The sequence below is a fragment of the Odontesthes bonariensis genome, chromosome 2 (assembly GCF_027942865.1).
Source record: "Odontesthes bonariensis isolate fOdoBon6 chromosome 2, fOdoBon6.hap1, whole genome shotgun sequence".
In the NCBI taxonomy this organism is placed as follows: domain Eukaryota; kingdom Metazoa; phylum Chordata; class Actinopteri; order Atheriniformes; family Atherinopsidae; genus Odontesthes; species Odontesthes bonariensis.
The window spans coordinates 38,179,406-38,201,707 of NC_134507.1; the positions used below are offsets into that span (position 1 = coordinate 38,179,406).

Genomic DNA, 22,302 nt, shown 5'->3' on the forward strand with positions numbered 1-22,302 from the left:
GCAGACCTGCCGCAGCATTCAGCAAACCTTGCAAAACATGGGTTTTAAAGATGGGAAGGTGTCGTTAAAGCAGCAACGCCAGGACAAAAACCAAGGTAGAGTTGCCCAGGGATATTCACGTTAAACAGTCAAATCAGGGGAGAGCGCGAACGCAGTCCCCCACTACCAGAAATTATGCAGTCGAGATTCCCACATTTGGGGAATTCGCAAGGGTCAGTACAGCCGGTGTGCAATGGCTGAGCCTCGTCCTGGGTGAACCACCTTCTTGATCATGGTATCTCCCCTGCCAGGTAAGTATGAGTTGGAACTGTCAGAGGCTGACACCTCTTTTCCAGGTGCCTCACTCGGCCGGACGGTGCAGCAAATTCAACTGTCTGCTGTGCCATGCCAGCAGCTAACCTGAATCTGAAAAGCTTGCAGATTAAAACACTCCGGCTTTTCTTCATCTTTCTGATCAGTTCTTGTTTCAACAACCAAGGACCTTGGAGCACAAATTTATTTAGTTTTTCCACTCTCCCCATCTCTAGAGCCACACCCACCCACACTGGGAAAATTCTTAGTTGAGGCAAACCCTCACAGCTTAAAATCTCCAGTGCAGATATGCCGCCGTGGTCTCATCTCGTTGTTGCCATCACTAAGGCAACGCCCACCTGCCTGGGGTGACTGCACTGTATGACCTCACCTGACAACTGCGCAGCTGCATATCAGCTGTGCAGACCTGCCGCAGCATTCAGCAAACCTTGCAAAACATGGGTTTTAAAGATGGGAAGGTGTCGTTAAAGCAGCAACGCCAGGACAAAAACCAAGGTAGAGTTGCCCAGGGATATTCACGTTAAACATTCAAATCAGGGGAGAGCGCGAACGCAGTCCCCCACTACCAGAAATTATGCAGTCGAGATTCCCACATTTGGGGAATTCGCAAGGGTCAGTACAGCCGGTGTGCAATGGCTGAGCCTCGTCCTGGGTGAACCACCTTCTTGATCATGGTATCTCCCCTGCCAGGTAAGTATGAGTTGGAACTGTCAGAGGCTGACACCTCTTTTCCAGGTGCCTCACTCGGCCGGACGGTGCAGCAAATTCAACTGTCTGCTGTGCCATGCCAGCAGCTAACCTGAATCTGAAAAGCTTGCAGATTAAAACACTCCGGCTTTTCTTCATCTTTCTGATCAGTTCTTGTTTCAACAACCAAGGACCTTGGAGCACAAATTTATTTAGTTTTTCCACTCTCCCCATCTCTAGAGCCACACCCACCCACACTGGGAAAATTCTTAGTTGAGGCAAACCCTCACGGCTTAAAATCTCCAGTGCAGATATGCCGCCGTGGTCTCATCTCGTTGTTGCCATCACTAAGGCAACGCCCACCTGCCTGGGGTGACTGCACTGTATGACCTCACCTGACAACTGCGCAGCTGCATATCAGCTGTGCAGACCTGCCGCAGCATTCAGCAAACCTTGCAAAACATGGGTTTTAAAGATGGGAAGGTGTCGTTAAAGCAGCAACGCCAGGACAAAAACCAAGGTAGAGTTGCCCAGGGATATTCACGTTAAACAGTCAAATCAGGGGAGAGCGCGAACGCAGTCCCCCACTACCAGAAATTATGCAGTCGAGATTCCCACATTTGGGGAATTCGCAAGGGTCAGTACAGCCGGTGTGCAATGGCTGAGCCTCGTCCTGGGTGAACCACCTTCTTGATCATGGTATCTCCCCTGCCAGGTAAGTATGAGTTGGAACTGTCAGAGGCTGACACCTCTTTTCCAGGTGCCTCACTCGGCCTGACGGTGCAGCAAATTCAACTGTCTGCAGTGCCATGCCAGCAGCTAACCTGAATCTGAAAAGCTTGCAGATTAAAACACTCCGGCTTTCCTTCATCTTTCTGATCAGTTCTTGTTTCAACAACCAAGGACCTTGGAGCACAAATTTATTTAGTTTTTCCACTCTCCCCATCTCTAGAGCCACACCCACCCACACTGGGAAAATTCTTAGTTGAGGCAAACCCTCACGGCTTAAAATCTCCAGTGCAGATATGCCGCCGTGGTCTCATCTCGTTGTTGCCATCACTAAGGCAACGCCCACCTGCCTGGGGTGACTGCACTGTATGACCTCACCTGACAACTGCGCAGCTGCATATCAGCTGTGCAGACCTGCCGCAGCATTCAGCAAACCTTGCAAAACATGGGTTTTAAAGATGGGAAGGTGTCGTTAAAGCAGCAACGCCAGGACAAAAACCAAGGTAGAGTTGCCCAGGGATATTCACGTTAAACAGTCAAATCAGGGGAGAGCGCGAACGCAGTCCCCCACTACCAGAAATTATGCAGTCGAGATTCCCACATTTGGGGAATTCGCAAGGGTCAGTACAGCCGGTGTGCAATGGCTGAGCCTCGTCCTGGGTGAACCACCTTCTTGATCATGGTATCTCCCCTGCCAGGTAAGTATGAGTTGGAACTGTCAGAGGCTGACACCTCTTTTCCAGGTGCCTCACTCGGCCGGACGGTGCAGCAAATTCAACTGTCTGCTGTGCCATGCCAGCAGCTAACCTGAATCTGAAAAGCTTGCAGATTAAAACACTCCGGCTTTTCTTCATCTTTCTGATCAGTTCTTGTTTCAACAACCAAGGACCTTGGAGCACAAATTGATTTAGTTTTTCCACTCTCCCCATCTCTAGAGCCACACCCACCCACACTGGGAAAATTCTTAGTTGAGGCAAACCCTCACGGCTTAAAATCTCCAGTGCAGATATGCCGCCGTGGTCTCATCTCGTTGTTGCCATCACTAAGGCAACGCCCACCTGCCTGGGGTGACTGCACTGTATGACCTCACCTGACAACTGCGCAGCTGCATATCAGCTGTGCAGACCTGCCGCAGCATCCAGCAAACCTTGCAAAACATGGGTTTTAAAGATGGAAAGGTGTCGTTAAAGCAGCAACGCCAGGACAAAAACCAAGGTAGAGTTGCCCAGGGATATTCACGTTAAACAGTCAAATCAGGGGAGAGCGCGAACGCAGTCCCCCACTACCAGAAATTATGCAGCCGAGATTCCCACATTTGGGGAATTCGCAGAAGATTTCCGAACTGAAGTGCAAAAGTCTACGTTTCTTGTAGACAGTTACGGCCTGTTATTGGCCTAGAGTCTACGTTAAATGTAGACTCTAGGCCAATCAGAGAGGAGTCTACATTCTAAACGTACACTCTAGGCCAATCAGAGAGGCTCTTGGCCAATTCAAGCCAAACCAACTCGCGAAATACCGAGAGGCTGCTACGAAGGTACAGTTTGTTACTACGATCATATTCTAGCGATATACCTCTGTAATTGATAAAAAATGTCCCGCATTTACCTACTACGATCATATTCTAGCGATATACCTCTGTAATTTATCAAAAAGATCACCTGTTTATTTGTAATAGGCTACAAGGTTTTTAGCGTAAAGCTGGGTGACCGGAGGGTGTTAGCAACGCTATAAAGTTTATTTTTTAGCAACAAAAAAGAATACAGCATGGCTATATTTATATCGTTTTCCTTTCTACTTTGTGAATGTCACATCAACAGAAAACAGATAACGTTTTTAATGTCGTAACATGGAAGTCGAGTGACACCAGCGGCAGTACAGGGGTCCGTTTCACGTAGCAGGTACAACCAACTCTGAGTCTATTCCTGATCTCTGAGTTGATCTACTCTGAGATAGAAAACCCTGAGTTTTCGGTTCCAGAAACGCTGATTTGAGTGAGGTTAATCAACTCTGAGTAAGTTCACCTTGAGTTTAGCGCGTGCACCACAACTTTAAAAAGCCAGCATCAATGGAGCCCCGATTCGACGAGTCACCTTGGCAACGGGGAAGAGGAGGGGCTACGTTTTTCACCAACCTCGAATTGGAAATCTTAATGCGCTCATACGGCGAGTTTCAAAACGTTTTTAGAAATAAGTGCAACACCGCTGCAGCAGCAAAAGTGTAAGTTTACATGTAGTCCTTTGCAATCACAATAAAATTACAGGGGAAACTGCTTGAATGGTAGCCCATTCATTTATTTCATTTAGGTGAAATCCCGCAGGGGAGAAGCGCACTTGGCAGCAGTCTAAGATGAAATATAAAAACATTGTTCAAACAGGTGAGACCTCGGCATGGAGGTTCCTCATTTTGATCATGTTTTACACTGTAAAATAAATATTAAGTGGCTATTTGACTGTGCAGTTATTTTATTCCCAACAATGCTGTTTTCACACACATAAACTATGTCTTCTCATCTATACCATCCATCCATTATCTATACCGCTGAATCCGTCAGTCGGGTCGCGGGGGGGCTGGAGCCTATCCCAGCGGTCAATGGGCAAGGGGCGGGGTACACCCTGGACAGGCCGCCAGTCCATCACAGGGCCACATTAGAGACAAACGAGACAAACAACCATACACACTCACAGTCACTCCGAAGGACAATTTAGAGTCATCATCTATATCATGTTCTGTTAAATAATTAAGCCTATTTAAACTAACACAGACTTCTACTGAGCCAACAGAAATAAGGCAGATGCCCGTAAAACGGGTGGTGCCCAGCACCACCACCTCTAACGGGAGGGCAGTGTCTGAGGGAATCCCCGGAGGGAGTCCACCCCCAAGACACGAGTGCTTTTATAAAATATAATAGGCCTATATATGTCTTTTTTAAGCCTATTCATACAAATATTTATTTGTCTTTTATGTATTTTTTTTCTTTTGTCCCAACACATTCTGATGGTGCCGCTCAAAAAGATAATTGTCTGTAAATGCAAAAATCTATGCGCGGTCTGATAACCATCTCTGACGAATATTTATTTTTCTGCGCAATAATGCTGCACCTTCATCCACGGGATCGTTGTCAAAAGGACATGTTCGTGAAAAAAGTTGCCTCCTACTGTGCCTAATGGACTTCTAGAAGTAGAAGAACTCGCTCTGCTGACTGAATGAATGAGGAAATCAAATGGCGTGTGTGGCTGAAAGAGGGCGGAGACAGAAAGAAACTCAAGGTTTCTTGAATAAAACCTGGTCCCGACCAGGTTAGGTTCAGAGAGTCTGTTATTCCGGTAACTGACCGTGAGGTTAAGTTACCTCTCTTTGTGAAACAGGCTAGAGTTACCCCTCTTTCTCGGGGTTGAGTTACCTCCCTTTGTGAAACGGAAAACTCAGGGTTTCCCTCATTTCAGGGTTAACCTACTCAGAGTTTTCACTAAACCTGCTACGTGAAACGGACCTCTGGTCTGCAGCCAGACCCTGTTGCTCGTCTGCGATCATATTCTGGCGATATACCTCTGTAATTTATTAAGAAGATCACCTGTTTATTTTTAATACAAGGTTTTAAGCGTGATGTTAAAGCTGGGTGACAGTACGCTGTAAATATCTCCGCGTTGCTCCATGGGTGTTTTGTTTAATCAACGCTATAAAGTTTATTTTAGCAAAAAAAAATATACAGCATGGCTATATTTATATCGTTTTCCTGTCTACTTTGTGAATGTCACATCAACAGATAATAGATAACGTTTTTAGCGTTGTAACATGAAAGTCGAGTGACACCAGCGACAGTGCACAAGCGCTCTTTCGAGCTGCAACTGTCAAGTGCGTCTGCGATTTGGCCCGGAGCCATTATTTATGCAAAAAAAAAAAACTATCCACCTCGTTTGTATGAATTTTAATACGTGTTACATTTGCCTATTGTACATTTTCAATTCTGGTGGCAATGCTATGGCTTTTGCCTCCATTTGTCTAATAATAGTGACTATTGCAATGGTTATAATGATCATGATATTGCTAAAAGTCTGTTGACAATTTCAGGACATGGATACTTTGCTGCCAGCACTCAACATCCTGAACACCAGCCTGCCGGTAGAGAGGCAGCAATGCGTTCTGGCAGCCTCCAAGGCAGCCAAGGCCCAGCAGGGGAGAGGTCAGGTTTGTCCGATGGACGACAAACTAAGGGACCCCAAGACTGCCTTTGAGGAGGGTAAACATCTTGGCATTGCATTTATACTATAAATATATAAGTAATGACAATGTGGTGCACTAGAGCTTTTGCTTGCCTATTCACTGAGGTCATAACATGTCTCGTCTTCAGCAAAGAGGCGCTGTGGTGTACAGAGGCCGACTGAGGCCCAGTACTTTGGGCAGCTGGTCCTGACCTTCTACACCGGCCGGACCTTTAAGTGGCTGGTCGAGAACGACGTGAGCTACGTCAAGTAGTAAGCATTTACAAGAAAACCAAAGCAAGCCAGGAACAGTTTTCCCTTCACTGAAACTAACAGCGGTGTGTGTGTGTGTGTGTGTGTGTGTGTGTGTGTGTGTGTGTGTGTGTGTGTGTGTGTGTGTATTTCAGTCTCGTCGACCGCCACTGTAAAGAGAGCCGGCAGCCGGAGAAGCGTGGGGCCTTAAACGAGGAGTGGCTGAAGGACAGCCTGCTGCAGTATGTGGAGCTCTTTCCGGCCATCTCCTGCCACCTCGAGAGGAACGTGGACAAGGCCATTTACGGCATGGGCCGTTTCCGGTCGTTCACGTTCCTCGAGATGTGGCAGTGGTACCAGCGCCACCAATCTGGTCAAATTGGTCAGTGCTACAGGCACAATGAGTCGTGGAGTGTGTCAATTGATTCAACAATAACAGAGCCTAGTTATCAGAAATAAGGGCCATATAAATAAATGGCTTCTAGGGAAGTAGCATAAGAGGCGTAGGAGTAAGTGATAATCAATAATACTTTATTGAAAGAAAGGGAGCAAAAAAATACAAGGCATGAATTTTGAATAGCGTTTTGTTCATACACACACTTGAGATACAGCAAAAGTATGACAATAAATGCATTTAACACTTTATTCTGTTGATTGACATGACAAAACCATGCAAAAGCATGCCAGGAGGGGACTTTTGTGTGCAAATGGATGCAGGGGGCTTATGCTTGGTGCAACTATGAAATTGTGTGCCATTTATGCTGTAATATCCTTGGCCTTCCTGGTCCTTCCTGGTCCACAAGACCTGGGGGAAGGCATATGCAAATTACTCTTTGGGTCAGTGACATCAGAATTCTTAATTGCACCTACATGGACTCTAAGCCTATGGCGTGCAGGATCAATTGCACTCCTATTCAGCACATCGCCATTCGCAAGGGTCAGTACAGCCGGTGTGCAATGGCTGAGCCTCGTCCTGGATGAACCACCTTCTTGATCATGGTATCTCCCCTGCCAGGTAAGTATGAGTTGGAACTGTCAGAGGCTGACACCTCTTTTCCAGGTGCCTCACTTGGCCGGACGGTGCAGCAAATTGAGGCAAACCCTCACGGCTTAATATCTCCTGTGCAGACATGCTGCAGTATTCAGCAAAACTTGCTAAACATCCACTTCATTGTTCACGTGTGCTCTTTTTTTTCATCTTTTTGCTGCCATCTCAAATAGTGATGTGTCGGTCGCGAACGATCCGGCTCAAAGAGCCGGCTCTTTGAAGTGAACGACAGGAACCGTTTTGGGATCCTATTTGGGAGCCGTTTTTTCTTTCTTTCAGTATCTCGCTGTCTGTCCGCCTCCCTGTTGTTGTACTTGTGCTCTGCAAGTGCCACAGAGCCGACAGTTTTTTTCCCACGTCATTGTTTTTGTCCTTCGGACCGGTGCCTCGCTGTCTCTCCCTCTCCCTCTCCCTCTCCCTCTCCCTCTCCCTCTCCCTCTCCCTCTCCCTCTCCCTCTCCCTCTCCCTATCCCTCTCCCTCTCCCTCTCCCTCTCCCTCTCCCTCTCCCTCTCCCTCTCCTTGCGCGTTTTGCTCTGCTTCTGCCAGTGCTAGACGGGGATATATGGGGAGCCGTTTGGGAGCCGAAAGAGCCGGCTCTCCACAGTAAGTCGAGCCATTAGAGCCGCATCTCGAAAAAGACCAGAAAATCCCATCACTAATCTCTAAGATCCCAGAGCAGGTGCCTCACCGACTCGGGCGCACCACAACCAGGTCGCGGGCAGGTTGAGATCGCTGACATTCCCCGGGATTGCATAACGGACCTGACTGCACCAAACTGTTGAGGGCTCGCCAAACGCGAGCCCACGCACTGGACTCACTGGTTCCCGCTCCTGCACAACAGAGATCAGAGAGCGGTGGTTTGTTAAAACATGCAACTCCTCTGCTTCCAAGTTAAAATGCTTTAAGAACGTCTGGATAAAAGCATAGGATGGTGGCAGGCTAAAAGACACAGGCACTTTTAGGTCGGTGGGTAAAATCTTCAGTCTTCTGAGGTAAGAACCCATCCAGAATCGTGTCATTGCTTTAGTTTTGGGGTTTCCGGATGGGTCTGTGGCCTGTAGGATGTGCAGTGTAGTGTATCTGCTTCCTAAAAACAAATAAAAATCAGGCACTCCTTTTCCTCCTTTCTCTGTTTGTTTCTTCATTACATCTCTCCTCAGTCTTTCCCACTTGGAGCCCCACAGAAAATAAAAAATGGCTCGGTCCAGGTCTAAAAGCACTTTCCTAGGTGGGATTAAAACAGAACTGATTTGTGTCACAGCCCCTGGGGCTTGTGCTGGGCTTGTCTCTCTCCTCCCTCTTTCTTTGTCTCCTCCCTCAGACCAGGAAGCTGATTGGAGTGTGCAGCAGTGATTGCGGCAGCTCGTACACCTGGCCGTCTGTGGGAGTGGATTTAAGCCGCCTTATTTTGTTAATTCTTCCCTTTTGGTTCCTGGCTAGGTTTGTGAGAACAGCAGTGTGTTTTGGGTTTGTTTGGTTTATCCTTTTGTTATGTTTCGCACCATACAACACCTTTGCCGCACATTTATGCTCCATAACACCACTACACTACTGATGACTGATTGCCACATCCCATTGTTTTACTTTTGTTGAATTCGTAGCTTAAGTTCGAATTGTTTAAATAAATTTGATTTCCTTATAACTTACAAACCGTGTGCTTCCTCCTTTTTGATACGGCTTTTGAGCCAGATCGTGTCAAATTGGGGGCTCGCCCTTGTTCTATTTGCTAAAGTTTAGTGGGTAGTTTCTGAGCTTGGGGTTGTTGGTGGTGGCTTGATTGCTGCGCACCTGAGTGCTGATTACCCGCTGCCCTGCTGGGGGAGGGGTTGTTGGAAGTTTGCATGGCTTCAGTGGTTAGGTGAGGAGTTTCTCCTGGTGGTACTATTGTTGGGGGTAGGTTGAAACTTTGACCTGGTTGTTTTGAGGAAGTGCATGGTTTGGTATTGAAGTTGATTTGGTTTTAGTTTGAAGGTAGTTTGTGTTGTGGTAATTTAGTTTATGCGCGCTGTCTGTTATTGTTTTGGGCTGGTTGTCAGGGTAAATGTTGGTTGGTGTGTCACATTGGACCGTGTGTTCCCTCTGTTAGGCTAAGTGCATTTTCCCTTTGGAATCTGCTCATCTGTCCATAGTGTGGGGTGACGGCGGTTAGAGCAGTAGTCTCGGGGGCATGTCCATGGTTTTGGTGGTGTTTCCAGATGACTGGTCGCATGACCACACCAGTGGGTTTCAGTGCATAAATACCCGCTGCCAGATCCCCTGAAGACTAGGGTTGAGTTGGTTTAGGTTAGTTTTGGTTAGGCAGTTTAGTTAGTGGGGGGACACACACTGAGTGGGGGTCAGTGATGACCTTTGGCACACTGGCTACACTTGCTTTGTGACGCAGCACACGTCTGGTTTGAGCGCCTGAGTGTTTTTCCTTTCACTGCTCTTTTTCTTAATTAGTATTGACCTGGCTTGTATGTTGGAAACTTTTCTAGCTTAGAGATGGCTAGCATTGCTGAGTTTGTGGAAGCTCCGAGTTTAGAGTTATTGAATAGATTCACCAAAGACCAGTTACTCAGAGTAGCAGACCACTACAAGATAGGGATTAATGATAAAAAGTCAAATAAGGAGGTACTCGGGGTCTAATGATCAGGACTTTGACATTTTTCGCAATCTGCACCTGGTACCAAAGTTCAATGAAAAAGATCCAGAAACATTCTTTTCTCTTTTTGAATGCGTTGCTGAGGTCCGGAATTGGCCGGAGTCTGTGCGCACATTGATGTTGCAGTGTGTATTTACTGGAAGAGCTCAAGAGGCCTATGCAAGTTTAAATTCAGAGGATAGTAAGCAGTACGCATTAGTTAAAAAGGCAGTGTTAAGAGCTTTTGAGTTGGTGCCTGAGGCGTACCGCAATTGTTTTCGTATGTGGCGGAAAAACGAGAAGCAAACCCACTTGGAATTGGCGGGTGATTTGGCGAGGCATTTTGACCGTTGGGTTGCTGTGCTGGAAGTCAGTGATTGTGAGGGGTTGCGTGAACTTATAGTTCTCGAGCAATTTAAGAACACGTTACCTGAACATATTGCTAATTACATCAGTGACCAGAAAGTGAAAACAGTTGCGAACGCTGCGGCATTAGCAGATGAATATGTGCTCAGGCACAGACGTTTGTTTGGTGAGCGGCGTCTGTTTAGCCGGCACCCACCTGTCTATCACCTGTAATGGCCATGGAAACGGGGCACGTTCTGATTTATGTGCAGTGGGTAGCTCAGTTAAAGTTGTTGCTACAGAGGATCATGGTGTTCGTAGCCGTGAGGAAAGAACCTGTAATTACTGTCATAAAAAGGGCCATTTACAAGCTGACTGTTATGCTCTTAAGGCTAAGTCAAACTCTAACCTCCAGTCTGTCTCTCAACCTAGGGCTAGAGGGGTGTCTATGGCTGTCTCAGTGCCACCTTCGCTGCCTTTGGTGGTGATGGGGGGGTTTCAGGTTGGGACTCATCAAAGTCCGGAACTGGAAAGTTAGACATTTTGTTAGTGATGGTTTTGTGTCTTTGGTGGGGAGTGACAAAAAAGTACCAGATTGCGTGACACTGCTGCTTATGATACTTTTATCGAAGCGTCAGTTTTGCCATTCACTAGTGAGAGTGATACTGGGTCTTGTATTCCTGTGTTGGGTATGGGTTTAAATGTACTTCAAGTTCCCATGCATAACATCATGTTGTACTCCGATCTTTTCCAGGGACAAGCAGTTGTGGGGGTGCGTCCTGCTTTACCAGTGGAGGGTGTCAATGTGCTTTTGGGTAATGGCCTGGCTGGTGCCTGTGTGTGGGTTGACGTGCCGCCACAGTTAGAGGTGGACACGGTGCCAGTGGTAAGACAACAGCCTGATGATAGTCAATCAGCATTCCCTGAAGTGTTCACAGCATGTGCTGTAACGCGTGCTATGACAGGGGATAAGTTTAATTCCAGCCTGTGTGAATCAAATAAAAATGTGGGGTCGTTATCTATGTTTTCTTTGTCTGACTATCCCTTGTCAGTTTCGCAGGAAGAGTTGAAGGCGGAGCAAGAGGCTGATTGTTCCCTGCAAGGTTTGTTTGAGCAGGTGGTAACCGGTGCCCAGATAGAGAGCAGTGCTCGGGGCTATTTCCTTAAAGACTACCTGTTGGTAAGGAAATGGGTCCCGCATGGTCAGAGTTTTGTGGGTGATCCGATTATCCAAATCGTGTTGCCTGAGAGGTTTCGTGAACCTGTTTTAAAACTAGCTCATGAGGGGTCGGGGCATCTTGGTGTTCGGAAGACATACGATCGGATTCTGAGGCTTTTTTTCTGGCCTCGGTTGAAACATGACATATCGGTACACATAAAAACTTGCCACACATGCCAACTAACAAGTAAGCCTAATCAGACTCTAAAACCTGCTCCTCTATTACCAATTCCAGCAGTCAATCAACCTTTTAAGCACTTGATCGTGGACTGTGTGGGCCCCCTCCTTCGCTCGAAATCTGGTACTATCTATCTTCTCACTGTAATGTGCCAAGCCACTCGCTATCCAGCAGCATACCCGTTGCGTACCATCACTGCTAGGTCGGTGGTGAGAGCGTTGTCACAATTCATCTCTATATTTGGCATTCCAAAAATCATTCAAAGTGACCAGGGTTCGAATTTCTCCTCACACCTTTTCTCTCAAGTGTTGAAGCAGCTTAACATCAAGCATAACAAAGCATCTGCGTATCATGCACAAAGTCACGGAGCATTAGAACGTTTCCATCAAACGTTGAAGTCGTTGCTACGTTCTTATTGCATTCAAATGGAAGGTGACTGGGAGGAGGGTTTGCCCTGGTTAATGCTTGCGGCTAGGGAAGTAGTTCAAGAGAGTACAGGGTTTAGCCCAAATTACTTGGTGTTCGGCCATACTGTACGAGGTCCGTTAGCCATTTTGAGGGACCAGTGGATGGGGGAGGACCCTCCCCGGAACCTGTTAGACTATGTGAATGGTTTTCGGCGTAGACTTTATGCAGCTGGCGAACTGGCCAGGGAGAAAATGGAGCATGTGCAGGGAAAAATGAAAAAGCTCTATGATAGACGTACGGAACGGTGGGTTTTTAGTCCTGGTGATCGAGTACTGGCGCTGTTGCCCATCATAGGCTCGCCATTTCAAGCCAAATTTACTGGACCACGCACAGTTTTAAGGAAGCTTTCTGATTTAAATTATTTGATTTCGACTCCAGAGCAAAACCACCCAATTGGGTCATGTGAACCTGTTAAAACCATATTATGAGCGTGCGTCAAAATCACCTGGGTATGGTGCACAGGTTATCGCGGCGAATTCTCATCCAGCATGTTTAGCGACTAGAGCATCAGCGGTCACTACTCCTTTGTTGGTGAGTGAGGTGGAGGCGGATGGGTTACCAGCTGTTGATCAAGCATTAACACATGGGCGGCTGAAAAACTCTGAGGCTCTCTGTAACCTTGAGGCATTGTAGCAACATCTGCCAGAGTTAGAAAGGGCAGTGTTGGCAGAGTTGATTAGGTATTTTCCATGTTTGTTTGGTGATACGCCTACTCAGACCCTCCTTATTGAACACGATATTGAGGTGGGAGATGTTCAGCCTATTCGTCAACGTTTTTTTTCGTGTCAATGCTGAAAAACGCAGGTATCTGGATGCCGAAATTAAGTATATGTTGGAGAATGGCATAGCTGAGCCATCCTCCTCAAGCTGGGCATCGCCTTGCATCACGGTACCCAAAGCAGACGGCACACCAAGGTTTTGCACTGACTTCAGGAAAGTTAATGCTGTCACCAGACCTGACTCGTTCCCACTTCCTCGTATGGAAGATTGTGTAGATGAGGTTGGTCATACTAAGTTTGTAAGTAAGTTTGATCTATTTAAAGGGTACTGGCAGGTCCCTTTAACTCAGCGGGCCCAGGAAATTTCTATATTTGTGAAACCGAACGGTTTGTTTTCTTACAAGGTTATGCCTTTTGGCTTGAGAAATGCGCCAGCGACATTTCAACGCCTTATGACTCGTGTTCTGGGGGACCTGGAGGGTTGCGCTGTCTATTTGGATGACTTGGTGGTGTTTTCTGACTCTTGGCCTCAGCATGTCGAGCGCATCAGGGTGCTGTTCGGTCGCTTGGCTGAGTCTCACCGTGAACCTCTCAAAATGTGAGTTTGCCAAGGCGACAGTGACTTATCTTGGCCGAGTTGTGGGTAAGGGGTCCGTCCGTCCTGTGGCTGCTAAAGTGAGCGCGGTTGAAAATTATCCGGTACCAACCACGAAAAATGAACTGTTGCGGTTTCTTGGATTAGTGCGTTACTACAGGTGTTTTTGTCGCAATTTTTCCACTGTTGCATCGCCACTCACTGACCTTTTGAAGGCAAAGGCAGTGTATATATGGACCCCTGAATGTCAACAGGCTTTTGAGAACATTAAAGCCTTGTTATGTACAGCTCCTGTTCTTGAGGCACCACGGTTTGACTGCCCTTTTTCACTGCAGGTAGATGCGAGTCACGTGGGTGCAGGTGCTGTTCTATTGCAAGCTGATGATCTGGGTGTTGATAAGCCAGTGAGTTTTTTTCCCCAAAGAGTTTAAGTCCTACCAACTAAATTATTCAACCATCGAAAAGGAGGCACTAGCTTTGATATGGGCTTTGAAACATTTTGGCGTGTATGTAGTTTCAGGCACTACACCCGTGGTGGTCTACACGGATCACAATCCACTAACCTTTTTGAACTCCTTGCAGTGTCCAAACCAGAGACTGATACGATGGTCTCTGATGTTGCAGTCTTATGGGTTGGACATCCGATTCATAAAAGGATCAGAGAGTGTGGTGGCGGATGCCCTCTCTCGGGCCCATTAGAAGTATGGGTTGGCGAGGGGCCTGGTGTGTTAGGACAACTTTGATCGGTTGATGTCCCCTTCCAGTTCCGCTTGCTGTGTCTGTTCCTGCCTCCTGTCTTTCTCCTCTTAAATGCTCACAGAAATCCTAGGCAAATCTCTGTTGCTGAGGAGCAAGAGTTTGGTGTGCTGGGGGCAGATGGCAGTGGTTGGACTGGAAACTCCCAATGGGACAAGTGTTTTATTTTCTGATTTGTTTTTTTTGATAACTTTTCATTGAGCATTTAATAGTGCTGGTTGTGTGTTGTACCTACTAGGTTTTAAACATATTTCGGTTCCCTATATGGAACCTCTTTTTAGGGGGAGGGTGTCACAGCCCCTGGGGATTGTGCCGGGCATGTCTCTCTCCTCCCTCTTTCTTTGTCTCCTCCCTCAGACCAGGAAGCTGATTGGAGTGTGCAGCAGTGATTGCGGCAGCTCGTACACCTGGCCGTCTGTGGGAGTGGATTTAAGCCGCCTTATTTTGTTAATTCTTCCCTTTTGGTTCCTGGCTGGGTTTGTGAGAACAGCAGTGTGTTTTGGGATTGTTTGTGTCAAGTGTTTCTAACAGGTCAAGCTTTCCCACACTTGAAAAGGGAAGGGTCTCACACTCCCGATAACTAGACGCAGGACTTCACTCAGTGCTTTATCCTTTTTCTTTATTTTGCTTTTGGCACAGTTGAAAAACCTTTAACAAATCAAACACAAACAAATTATTAACATAGAAAAGCAAAGTATTGCTAGATATATATATATATATAATTACTTCAGTGTACACAGATAAATTTAGCCATCTAACATTAATAAATATATCAATAAAGGTATTAATGTTAGCACAGTTTTTTACAGTGTATACTCAGTGCATGGTTTTAGAGGCATTTCAACTCAAAAGATTTGTCTGTTTGTTAAATTAACTAAATCTACTTTTAATACATCCTTTTTTAACTTAAGTATTTATTTTTTCTTTTTAACAGTCCATACATTGGATCATCACTCTCCGCAATTAAAGTATCCTGGGTCACACACGCATTACATTTAGCGAGGGACACACACATGATACGATATGAATAACTTAAACAAGTGACCCAGTAACAAATAATAAACAAATACTCTGACGGGCATCCACCTCCTAAGCACAGAAGCAAGCATTACTTTCACAAGCTCACCGGCAGTCCTTTAGGAGTTTTTTAAGTCCTTTTCCTTGCCTGTCTCTCATGGAAAGCGTCCGTTGATGTCGACACACACACACAAAGAGAGCCCGCTGCTCCCTCAGCTCAGGTAATAGTAGCCCCTTTCACACTGCCAAATAACCCGCGTTTAATTCGCGAATTTAGCGTGCCCGCTGTTGTGTTCACACTGCCGACCCGGGCTGCCGCGTCAACTCGACTCGCCTTTCGACCCGCGTCGGACCCTAGTCTTTTTGCCGAGTTTGATGTGAACACAATCGACGCGGGTCGGGCGTGACGTGAGGAGTTTAAAAGACAGAATGGACAGCTGATTCAGAACAACAGCGACAGGTGAGGACACGTTTCACTCTGTTTTAGCTATCAACTTGGATACATTTTTTAATATGGCCAACTGGGGAGACAAAGAGGTCCGCGAGCTCCTCAGCCTCCGAGCAGAGGACGTTATTTACCGCCACATTTCGGGGACGGTGAAGGATGGACCTCTGCTGGAAGGGCTGGCAAGAAAGATGGGAGAGCGCGGTTTCCAACGCAGCAAATTTGATGCAGACAGGTGTATTTAACCCTACCTCCGACGCATGGCTTGTGCCTACGTCATTGTACACGCCCAGCATTTTGTGTTTCGTGTGACGCTCTGCCACTAGGCAACTCCCAATGAACTCGGCTTCAGGCGACACGGGTCACCCTGACACGCCAAGCGTTCACATTGCTCGACGCAGGTCGAAGGTGCAATTTGGACCCGCTAAGGTAGCGGGTCGCAGTGTGAAAGGGGCTAGTGACTCATCCGCTTCACCTGCGGGCGAGCGGTTGCCGGTGTCGGTGCATGTGCGCGCTCCCGCTGAGTGCAGGGGAGAACGGTCAGAAGCAGGCGCGGGCACTCATCATTGTCACTCACTCACCGCAACAGTTTGCTTTATCCTTTTGTTATGTTTCGCACCATACAACACCTTTGCCGCACATTTATGCTCCATAACACCACTACACTACTGATGACTGATTGCCACATCCCATTGTTTTACTTTTGTTGAATTCGTAGCTTAAGTTCGAATTGTTTAAATAAATTTGATTTCCTTATAACTTACAAACCGTGTGCTTCCTCCTTTTTGATACGGCTTTTGAGCCAGGTTGTGTCATTAGTAAAAGCAAAGGTAAAATCACAGCTTTGATGATTAAAACCTTTCCTTCAATGGTCAGTCCTCTAAGTCCCCAGTATCCTAGTCTTTGCTTGACTTTCCCTACCACGTCTGGCCAGTTTGATGTCCCTCCTCCTTCCCTGTCAAAATTAATCCCCAGTATTTTCTGTTTTGTCTGGGTTATAGTCACGGGGAGTCCTGCAGTCTCAGTCGCTGTCCATGGCCCATAAAATTGGGCTTGGGTCTTGTTTCTGTTTAGTTTTGCCCCAGAGGCCCGTCCATACCAGTCGGTCAAGTCCAGAGTCCTATTGATAGATAATAGGTCTGTACATAAAATGTTCACGTCGTCCATATATAAAACACACTTTGTCGATAGTCCCCCACTCCCCGGGACTCTCACCCCATTGATTCGGTGGTCCCTTCTCAAGCTCTGTGCCAGTGGTTCGACACAGATGATGTAGAGTAGGGCAGATAACGGACAACCCTGACGGACACCGCAGTGGATGTTTACTGCTTTTGTCAGATGCCCGTTAACAAGGAATTTGCTGGTAATGCCCCGGTACAGCAGACCCACCCAAGCTATAAACCTTTCTGGGAACCCCATTTTTGGCAGTACCTGGAAAAGGTACTGGTGCGAGACCCGATCAAAGGCTTTCTCAAAGTCTAAATTTAGGACTGCTAGCCGAATGTTTCTGTCTCTCGCATAACAGATGGTGTCTCGGATCAGTACGAGGCTGTCGGTTATCTTCCTCCCCGGGATGGCACAGGCTTGATCCGGGTGAATCAGGTCTTCTAAAAACAAGGACATACGTGAGGCTAAAAGTTTACTAAAAAGTTTACAGTCAAAGTTTAAAAGTGTAATCGGTCTCCAATTCTTCAAGTCAGTCTTGTCTTTTTTTTTGTGAAGAAGAGTCACTATCCCTGCTCTAAAACTGTCAGGAAGTCGCTCAAGTTGCTCAAATTCCATAAAAACAGTAAACAAGTCAGGTGCTAAAATATCCCAAAAGGTCAAATAAAATTCCAAGGGAAGTCCATCTTGTCCTGGGGACTTCCCTTTCTTAAAATTTGTAAAACATTTATTTAACTCTGAAATGGTAAAATCTTGGGTTAAAAGCACACTGTCTTTTACTGTTTTTTCTATGAAATTTAAAACTTCTGTCATGGTGTCCATTTCAACAGGTTTTTGTTCGTACAATTCACGATAAAATTGTTCAACAGCTTGTTTAATTTCTTCCATTGAATCAACTGTGCACCCGTTCTCTTTTGTTAGCTTTAAAATGGCCCCCCCTTTATTCACAATTTTCTTAAAAAAATACCTTGTGCACTTCTCTCCTTCCTCTATTTCTCGTTCCCTGCTTCTTAAAATGACACCCTTACTTTTAATATCTGCTAAAATCGACATCTCTGTTTTCACTTGTTTAATTTCATCATTAAAATCCATCCCTTGTTGGTTTAATTTAAAATAGCGCTGTAGTCGCTTCTGCAGTCCCATCATGCGTCTGTTTTCCCTGTTCTTTTTTCTCCTACCTGCCTGTCTAAAGAAAGTCTGGGTCTTTTCCTTCACCATTTCCCACCAGTGTGCACGTGTATCGTAAAAGTCTTGAAGGGTCTGCCACTCGTGGTACTGCTCCCGGTACTGACTAACTATTTCATTTTCTTTTAAAAGGGAGCAGTTTAGTTTCCACAGACCACTTCCGGAAGTCACACCCGAAGAGAGTGATAGGGTGCAGGAAAGCATCAGGTGATCAGAAAAGAAAACGGGGGTCAATCTAGCATCGGTTGGTGGGCAGTCCCGTGTAAAAAGGTAGTCTATACGAGAGGCTCTGGTGCCATCACCACTGAACCAGGTGAAGCCCTCCTCTCTGGGATGCATGGTTTTAAAACAGTCCTGAAGTTTAAAATCCTTGCATATGCCCTGTAATAAAACCGATGTTTTGTCAACTTTAAAAAATTCCCCTGCTCTTTTTCTGTCACTCCTGCTTAAAATACAGTTAAAATCACCCCCTAAAACTAGTGGTGCCCTACCTAGCATGTGGGACTGCAGGTCTTCTAAAAGGTCATACCGGTCATTTTTTTCGTTAAAGCCATAAATATTTAAGAGGTTAAAATCTTGTCCCATAAAAGTCAAATGTGCTAAAAGTGCCCGTCCGTCTCTCACCACAGTGCTGCCCTTCACCAGAACCTGAGGGTTTTTGATCAAAATGGCCACTCCATCATTTTTGTTTTGGTTGGATCCACTCCACAATGATGTCTGTGGCCACATCTCCTCCCACTGTCTGTAGTGCTTTAAAAACGGTAGGCCGCATTCCTGTATTAAAAGAACATCTGACTTAAAAGAACTAAGAAAGGATAAAACACTCTGGGCTCTAACTTTCCACTTTCCACTTCTCACATTAATAGTTGAGAGAGTGAGTGTCATGAGTATGGTTAAAAACAACAGGTATGACATCTTAAAAGACTAAATGAGGGTTAAAACATTTAAAATGACTTAAAAGCAGTTATGTAATTTCTTGTGAACGGAGCTCTTCCTTCACTTCTACAGGTGAGAGGCGAGGGTGTTGAGCTCTATTCCCCGGTCGGACTCTGGGGGTCGGCCTCTGTTGCAAGGTTTTGTTAAACTTTGAGTCTCTAGGGGTTGATTGCAGAACTACATTTAAAAAAGAGACCTCATTTGGTGAATTGGAGGGGAAGACTCTGGGCTCCTCCACAGATGTACTGTCTGAGGTAGTCCCAGCTCTTCCCCTCTTCTCTGAGACTATAGGAGAATCAGAGGACAATTCTGATGCAAGCCTCTTTGTTTGCTGGGCATCTGGGAGGGAGGCATCCTCGCTATCATCCTGTGATTGGACTTCTTCACATTCTGAACGAGCTCCGCCTTCTGCCTGCACCACCTCCTCCTCCTCCTCTCCAGAACTCTCCATTGGTGGGGGTGTAGCAGGCCCCTCCCCCTCCTCGGCCTCACCTGACTGCTGTCCACCATTCAGGGATTTTGGCGGGAAGTTTGAATTTTCCAGCCCAGCTGTTTCAAGTAGCTCGTTAACTGCCTCGGTCTGCCCTCCATTTCCTTCCCGCGTTTTTTTGGATTTCAATTTGTTGGCAAAGGATTTTGGGCAATCTCTGAAGAGGTGGTTTGATTCTCCACAGAGATTGCACTTTCTGCCATTCGTACACTCTTCGAAGGTGTGACCGATTCCTCTACATTTGCCACAAAACACCTTCGTGCAGGCCTCCACCAGGTGCCCGTGCTCCCCACACTTGCGGCAGAGTTTGGGCTGTCCCTGGTAGTGGATGTAGCCTCTGTTTTCTCCCAAGACAATCATTGATGGGAGATGTTTCAGGCCCTGGAAGCCCTGGGGGTCTTGCCATTGTTGGATGGGGACCCTCCAGGCGCAGTTCCAGATGCCGTCAACATCCCTCACCTTCATTGCCTGGCCTTTAACAGTGCAGAATCTTCCCAACCATATACAGATATCTTCTGCGTTCACCATTTCATTGAACATTCTGACAATTACTGTCTTCAGAGTATTGTCAGTAAGTTTCTCAACAGTAAACGCAGAAAACTGGGCTTGCACATTACCAAATCTCATCCAAAATTCCTGCAGCAAAGCTGCAGTGCGAAAACTTACATCGAAACCTTTGTTAAAAGGCAATGACAGGATGCAATTCAAATCGTCTGGCTTGAAGTTCAATATATTTTGAATTAGCTTCCGAGAGAAGTCCAATCTGGACATCTCTATATGCTTTCCTTCTTTTTCTTTAAATAAAAATCTAGCGCTGTGGTGCCTCCTCATGCCAGCATAGTTTGCCGACATGATGGAGGCACCACAAACAGTTTTTTAAATAAAATGCTTAAAAGAACAATAATAAATATCACACTAAAACCCAATAAAAGAGTAAAAAGTGGATAAAAAGGTACTAAAAAGGGATACTTACCTTCCTCCAAAAAAAAAACAAAAACGGAACAACGACACCAACCCTGTTTCAGCTGAAACTCGTTCAAAAAGCAAAAACCTGAAAAAAGGGGGTAATAAAGGAAAATTTTGACAAAGAACTGCAACTGCAAAAGAGTTGGAATACTTTCACCACGCACAAAAAAGAACCTCCAAAGCGTGAGGATTTAATGTCGAAAAGGCATAAAATAGTCCACCCAAAGGAGGCGATCGCAGTCTTAGCCAAAAGGCCGAGAAGCGATAACCCTCCACTGTTTCACGTCCGAGCGCCCTTCCTGGCACAATGCGCACTTGTGGCGGTGCTCTTTTTTTGCCTACAAAGCGTCACTTTGCACCTCCGCCCACCCGCTGCAGTGAGCACTCTTCAGCCGTTTCAGATGGTACAACTTTGCACTCCCGCCCGCTCCACTGAGCACCATTCAAACAACAACAATTTAGCGCTCCAGCTTTGAACATGGGCACGGTCTCAACAAATAAGGTGACTCTACTCCGAAAAGTCACTTGGCACAGCAAGAAGATTTCCTTTGCACAGACAGAATGGGCTTCACCCGCAAAGGTAAAGCCTTCCAAAAATAGAAACAACTCATTAATGTTGCTCTCCACGGAAGTCTTTAGTAAAAGGCGAAAGACTTGTACGTTATGAAGAGAAACCAGAGTACGAGTATTTGACACTGCGGGAGCAGTGCATCAGGCCAGTTGGCATAGCCACCTTCCCCACGGTGAGCTTTGCTTGGTTGAGACGCTGGCTCCTCGGCCGACCAGGTAGGAACAATCGGGCCCTATTCAATGGCTGCTTTGTCTTTTACTCTGTGCAAAAGACTAGGGGTCTTGAGGCTTTGTTCTGACCGCTCATTGGGTGTAGAGCTTTTTTTCAAGCAATTCTCCCAGTCGCCCAATCCCAGAGCCATCTCAAAGTGGAGTTCACTTTCACTCTCTTTTCGCAGACTAAAAGCCAGAGTTTTATCTCAGAAGCTAAGCAGAGTCGGGCCTGGTTAGTACTTGGATGGGGAGACCGCCTGGGAATACCAGGTGCTGTAAGCCTTTTGGCTTCTCCAGGCACATGCAGTTTGACTGCGTCAAATGCAAAGGCAGTCCCTGTTTGACTTTTTGGAACTGCTCCTTTGTCAGGACAAAGTTAAATGTATGAGGATCAAAGGCAACCATGACCTGGGACACCTTAGCAGATCCAGGATCAGCAAGATGGATCACAGGGTGATCAACAGATGTTTCAACAAAAGACATGCAGAGAGAAGACAAGAGAGAAAAATGCTTACAGCACCTGGTATTCCCGAGCGGTCTCCCATCCAAGTACTAACCAGGCCCGACCCTGCTTGGCTTCCGAGTTCGGACGAGATCGGGCGTGTTCAGGGCGGTGTGGCCTGTCTGCTCAGGACAAAGTTAAATGTATGAGGATCAAAGCCAACAATGGCCTGGGACATCTCAGCAGGTCCAGTATCAGAAACATGGAGACTGAGAGCCAATAGAAACAGAGGTGTCTGCCAACCAATCAGCAGCAGCTGAAGCTGGTTAACTTCCTCGTGTCTGTGTGTCTGTGTGTGTGTGTGTGTGTGTGTGTGTGTGTGTGTGTGTGTGTGTGTGTGTGTGTGTGTGTGTGTGTGTGTGTGTGTGTGTGTGTGTGTCACAGGGTGATCGGCAGATTTTTCAACAAAAGACATGCAGGACGCAGAAGTAAATATAACTCTATTTTTTTGAAGAATTGGAAAGAATTGTCCTTGTGGATAAAAATCATGTCATTAACATCCATTTCTGTGACGGAAGTTAATAATTATTTGTGTTGACAGCAGCACCGTCACTGTGATGGAGAGTGCATGAGAGCGCTATAAATAGTAGCCGAAGGATCACTATTGTCTATATCTGGGTGGTAGAACACAAACAGTTATACACATAGATTATATAAACCACCCCAGTCAGAACATCACCTGA

The 22,302-nt window shown here is 46.3% G+C and overlaps 6 non-coding genes and 2 pseudogenes across 6 annotated transcripts; all 8 read right to left on the bottom strand.

The window, feature by feature from the left end:
* Positions 1-134: 134 nt before the first annotated feature.
* LOC142402333 (U1 spliceosomal RNA) lies at positions 135-298 on the bottom strand. The gene has a single exon (XR_012773346.1). It is a non-coding gene; the product is annotated as a U1 spliceosomal RNA (small nuclear RNA).
* Positions 299-846: 548 nt separating this feature from the next.
* On the bottom strand, positions 847-1,010 carry LOC142402338 (U1 spliceosomal RNA). The gene has a single exon (XR_012773347.1). It is a non-coding gene; the product is annotated as a U1 spliceosomal RNA (small nuclear RNA).
* A 548-nt stretch (positions 1,011-1,558) lies between these two features.
* On the bottom strand, positions 1,559-1,722 carry LOC142402342 (U1 spliceosomal RNA). The gene has a single exon (XR_012773348.1). It is a non-coding gene; the product is annotated as a U1 spliceosomal RNA (small nuclear RNA).
* A 548-nt stretch (positions 1,723-2,270) lies between these two features.
* LOC142402345 (U1 spliceosomal RNA) lies at positions 2,271-2,434 on the bottom strand. Its single transcript, XR_012773352.1, has one exon. It is a non-coding gene; the product is annotated as a U1 spliceosomal RNA (small nuclear RNA).
* Positions 2,435-2,982: 548 nt separating this feature from the next.
* LOC142366615 (U1 spliceosomal RNA) lies at positions 2,983-3,118 on the bottom strand (annotated as a pseudogene).
* A 3,957-nt stretch (positions 3,119-7,075) lies between these two features.
* On the bottom strand, positions 7,076-7,202 carry LOC142366748 (U1 spliceosomal RNA; annotated as a pseudogene).
* A 13,702-nt stretch (positions 7,203-20,904) lies between these two features.
* Positions 20,905-21,017, bottom strand: LOC142371312 (U5 spliceosomal RNA). Its single transcript, XR_012768009.1, has one exon. It is a non-coding gene; the product is annotated as a U5 spliceosomal RNA (small nuclear RNA).
* A 608-nt stretch (positions 21,018-21,625) lies between these two features.
* On the bottom strand, positions 21,626-21,745 carry LOC142401197 (5S ribosomal RNA). The gene has a single exon (XR_012773093.1). It is a non-coding gene; the product is annotated as a 5S ribosomal RNA (ribosomal RNA).
* Between the last annotated feature and the right edge of the window lie 557 nt (positions 21,746-22,302).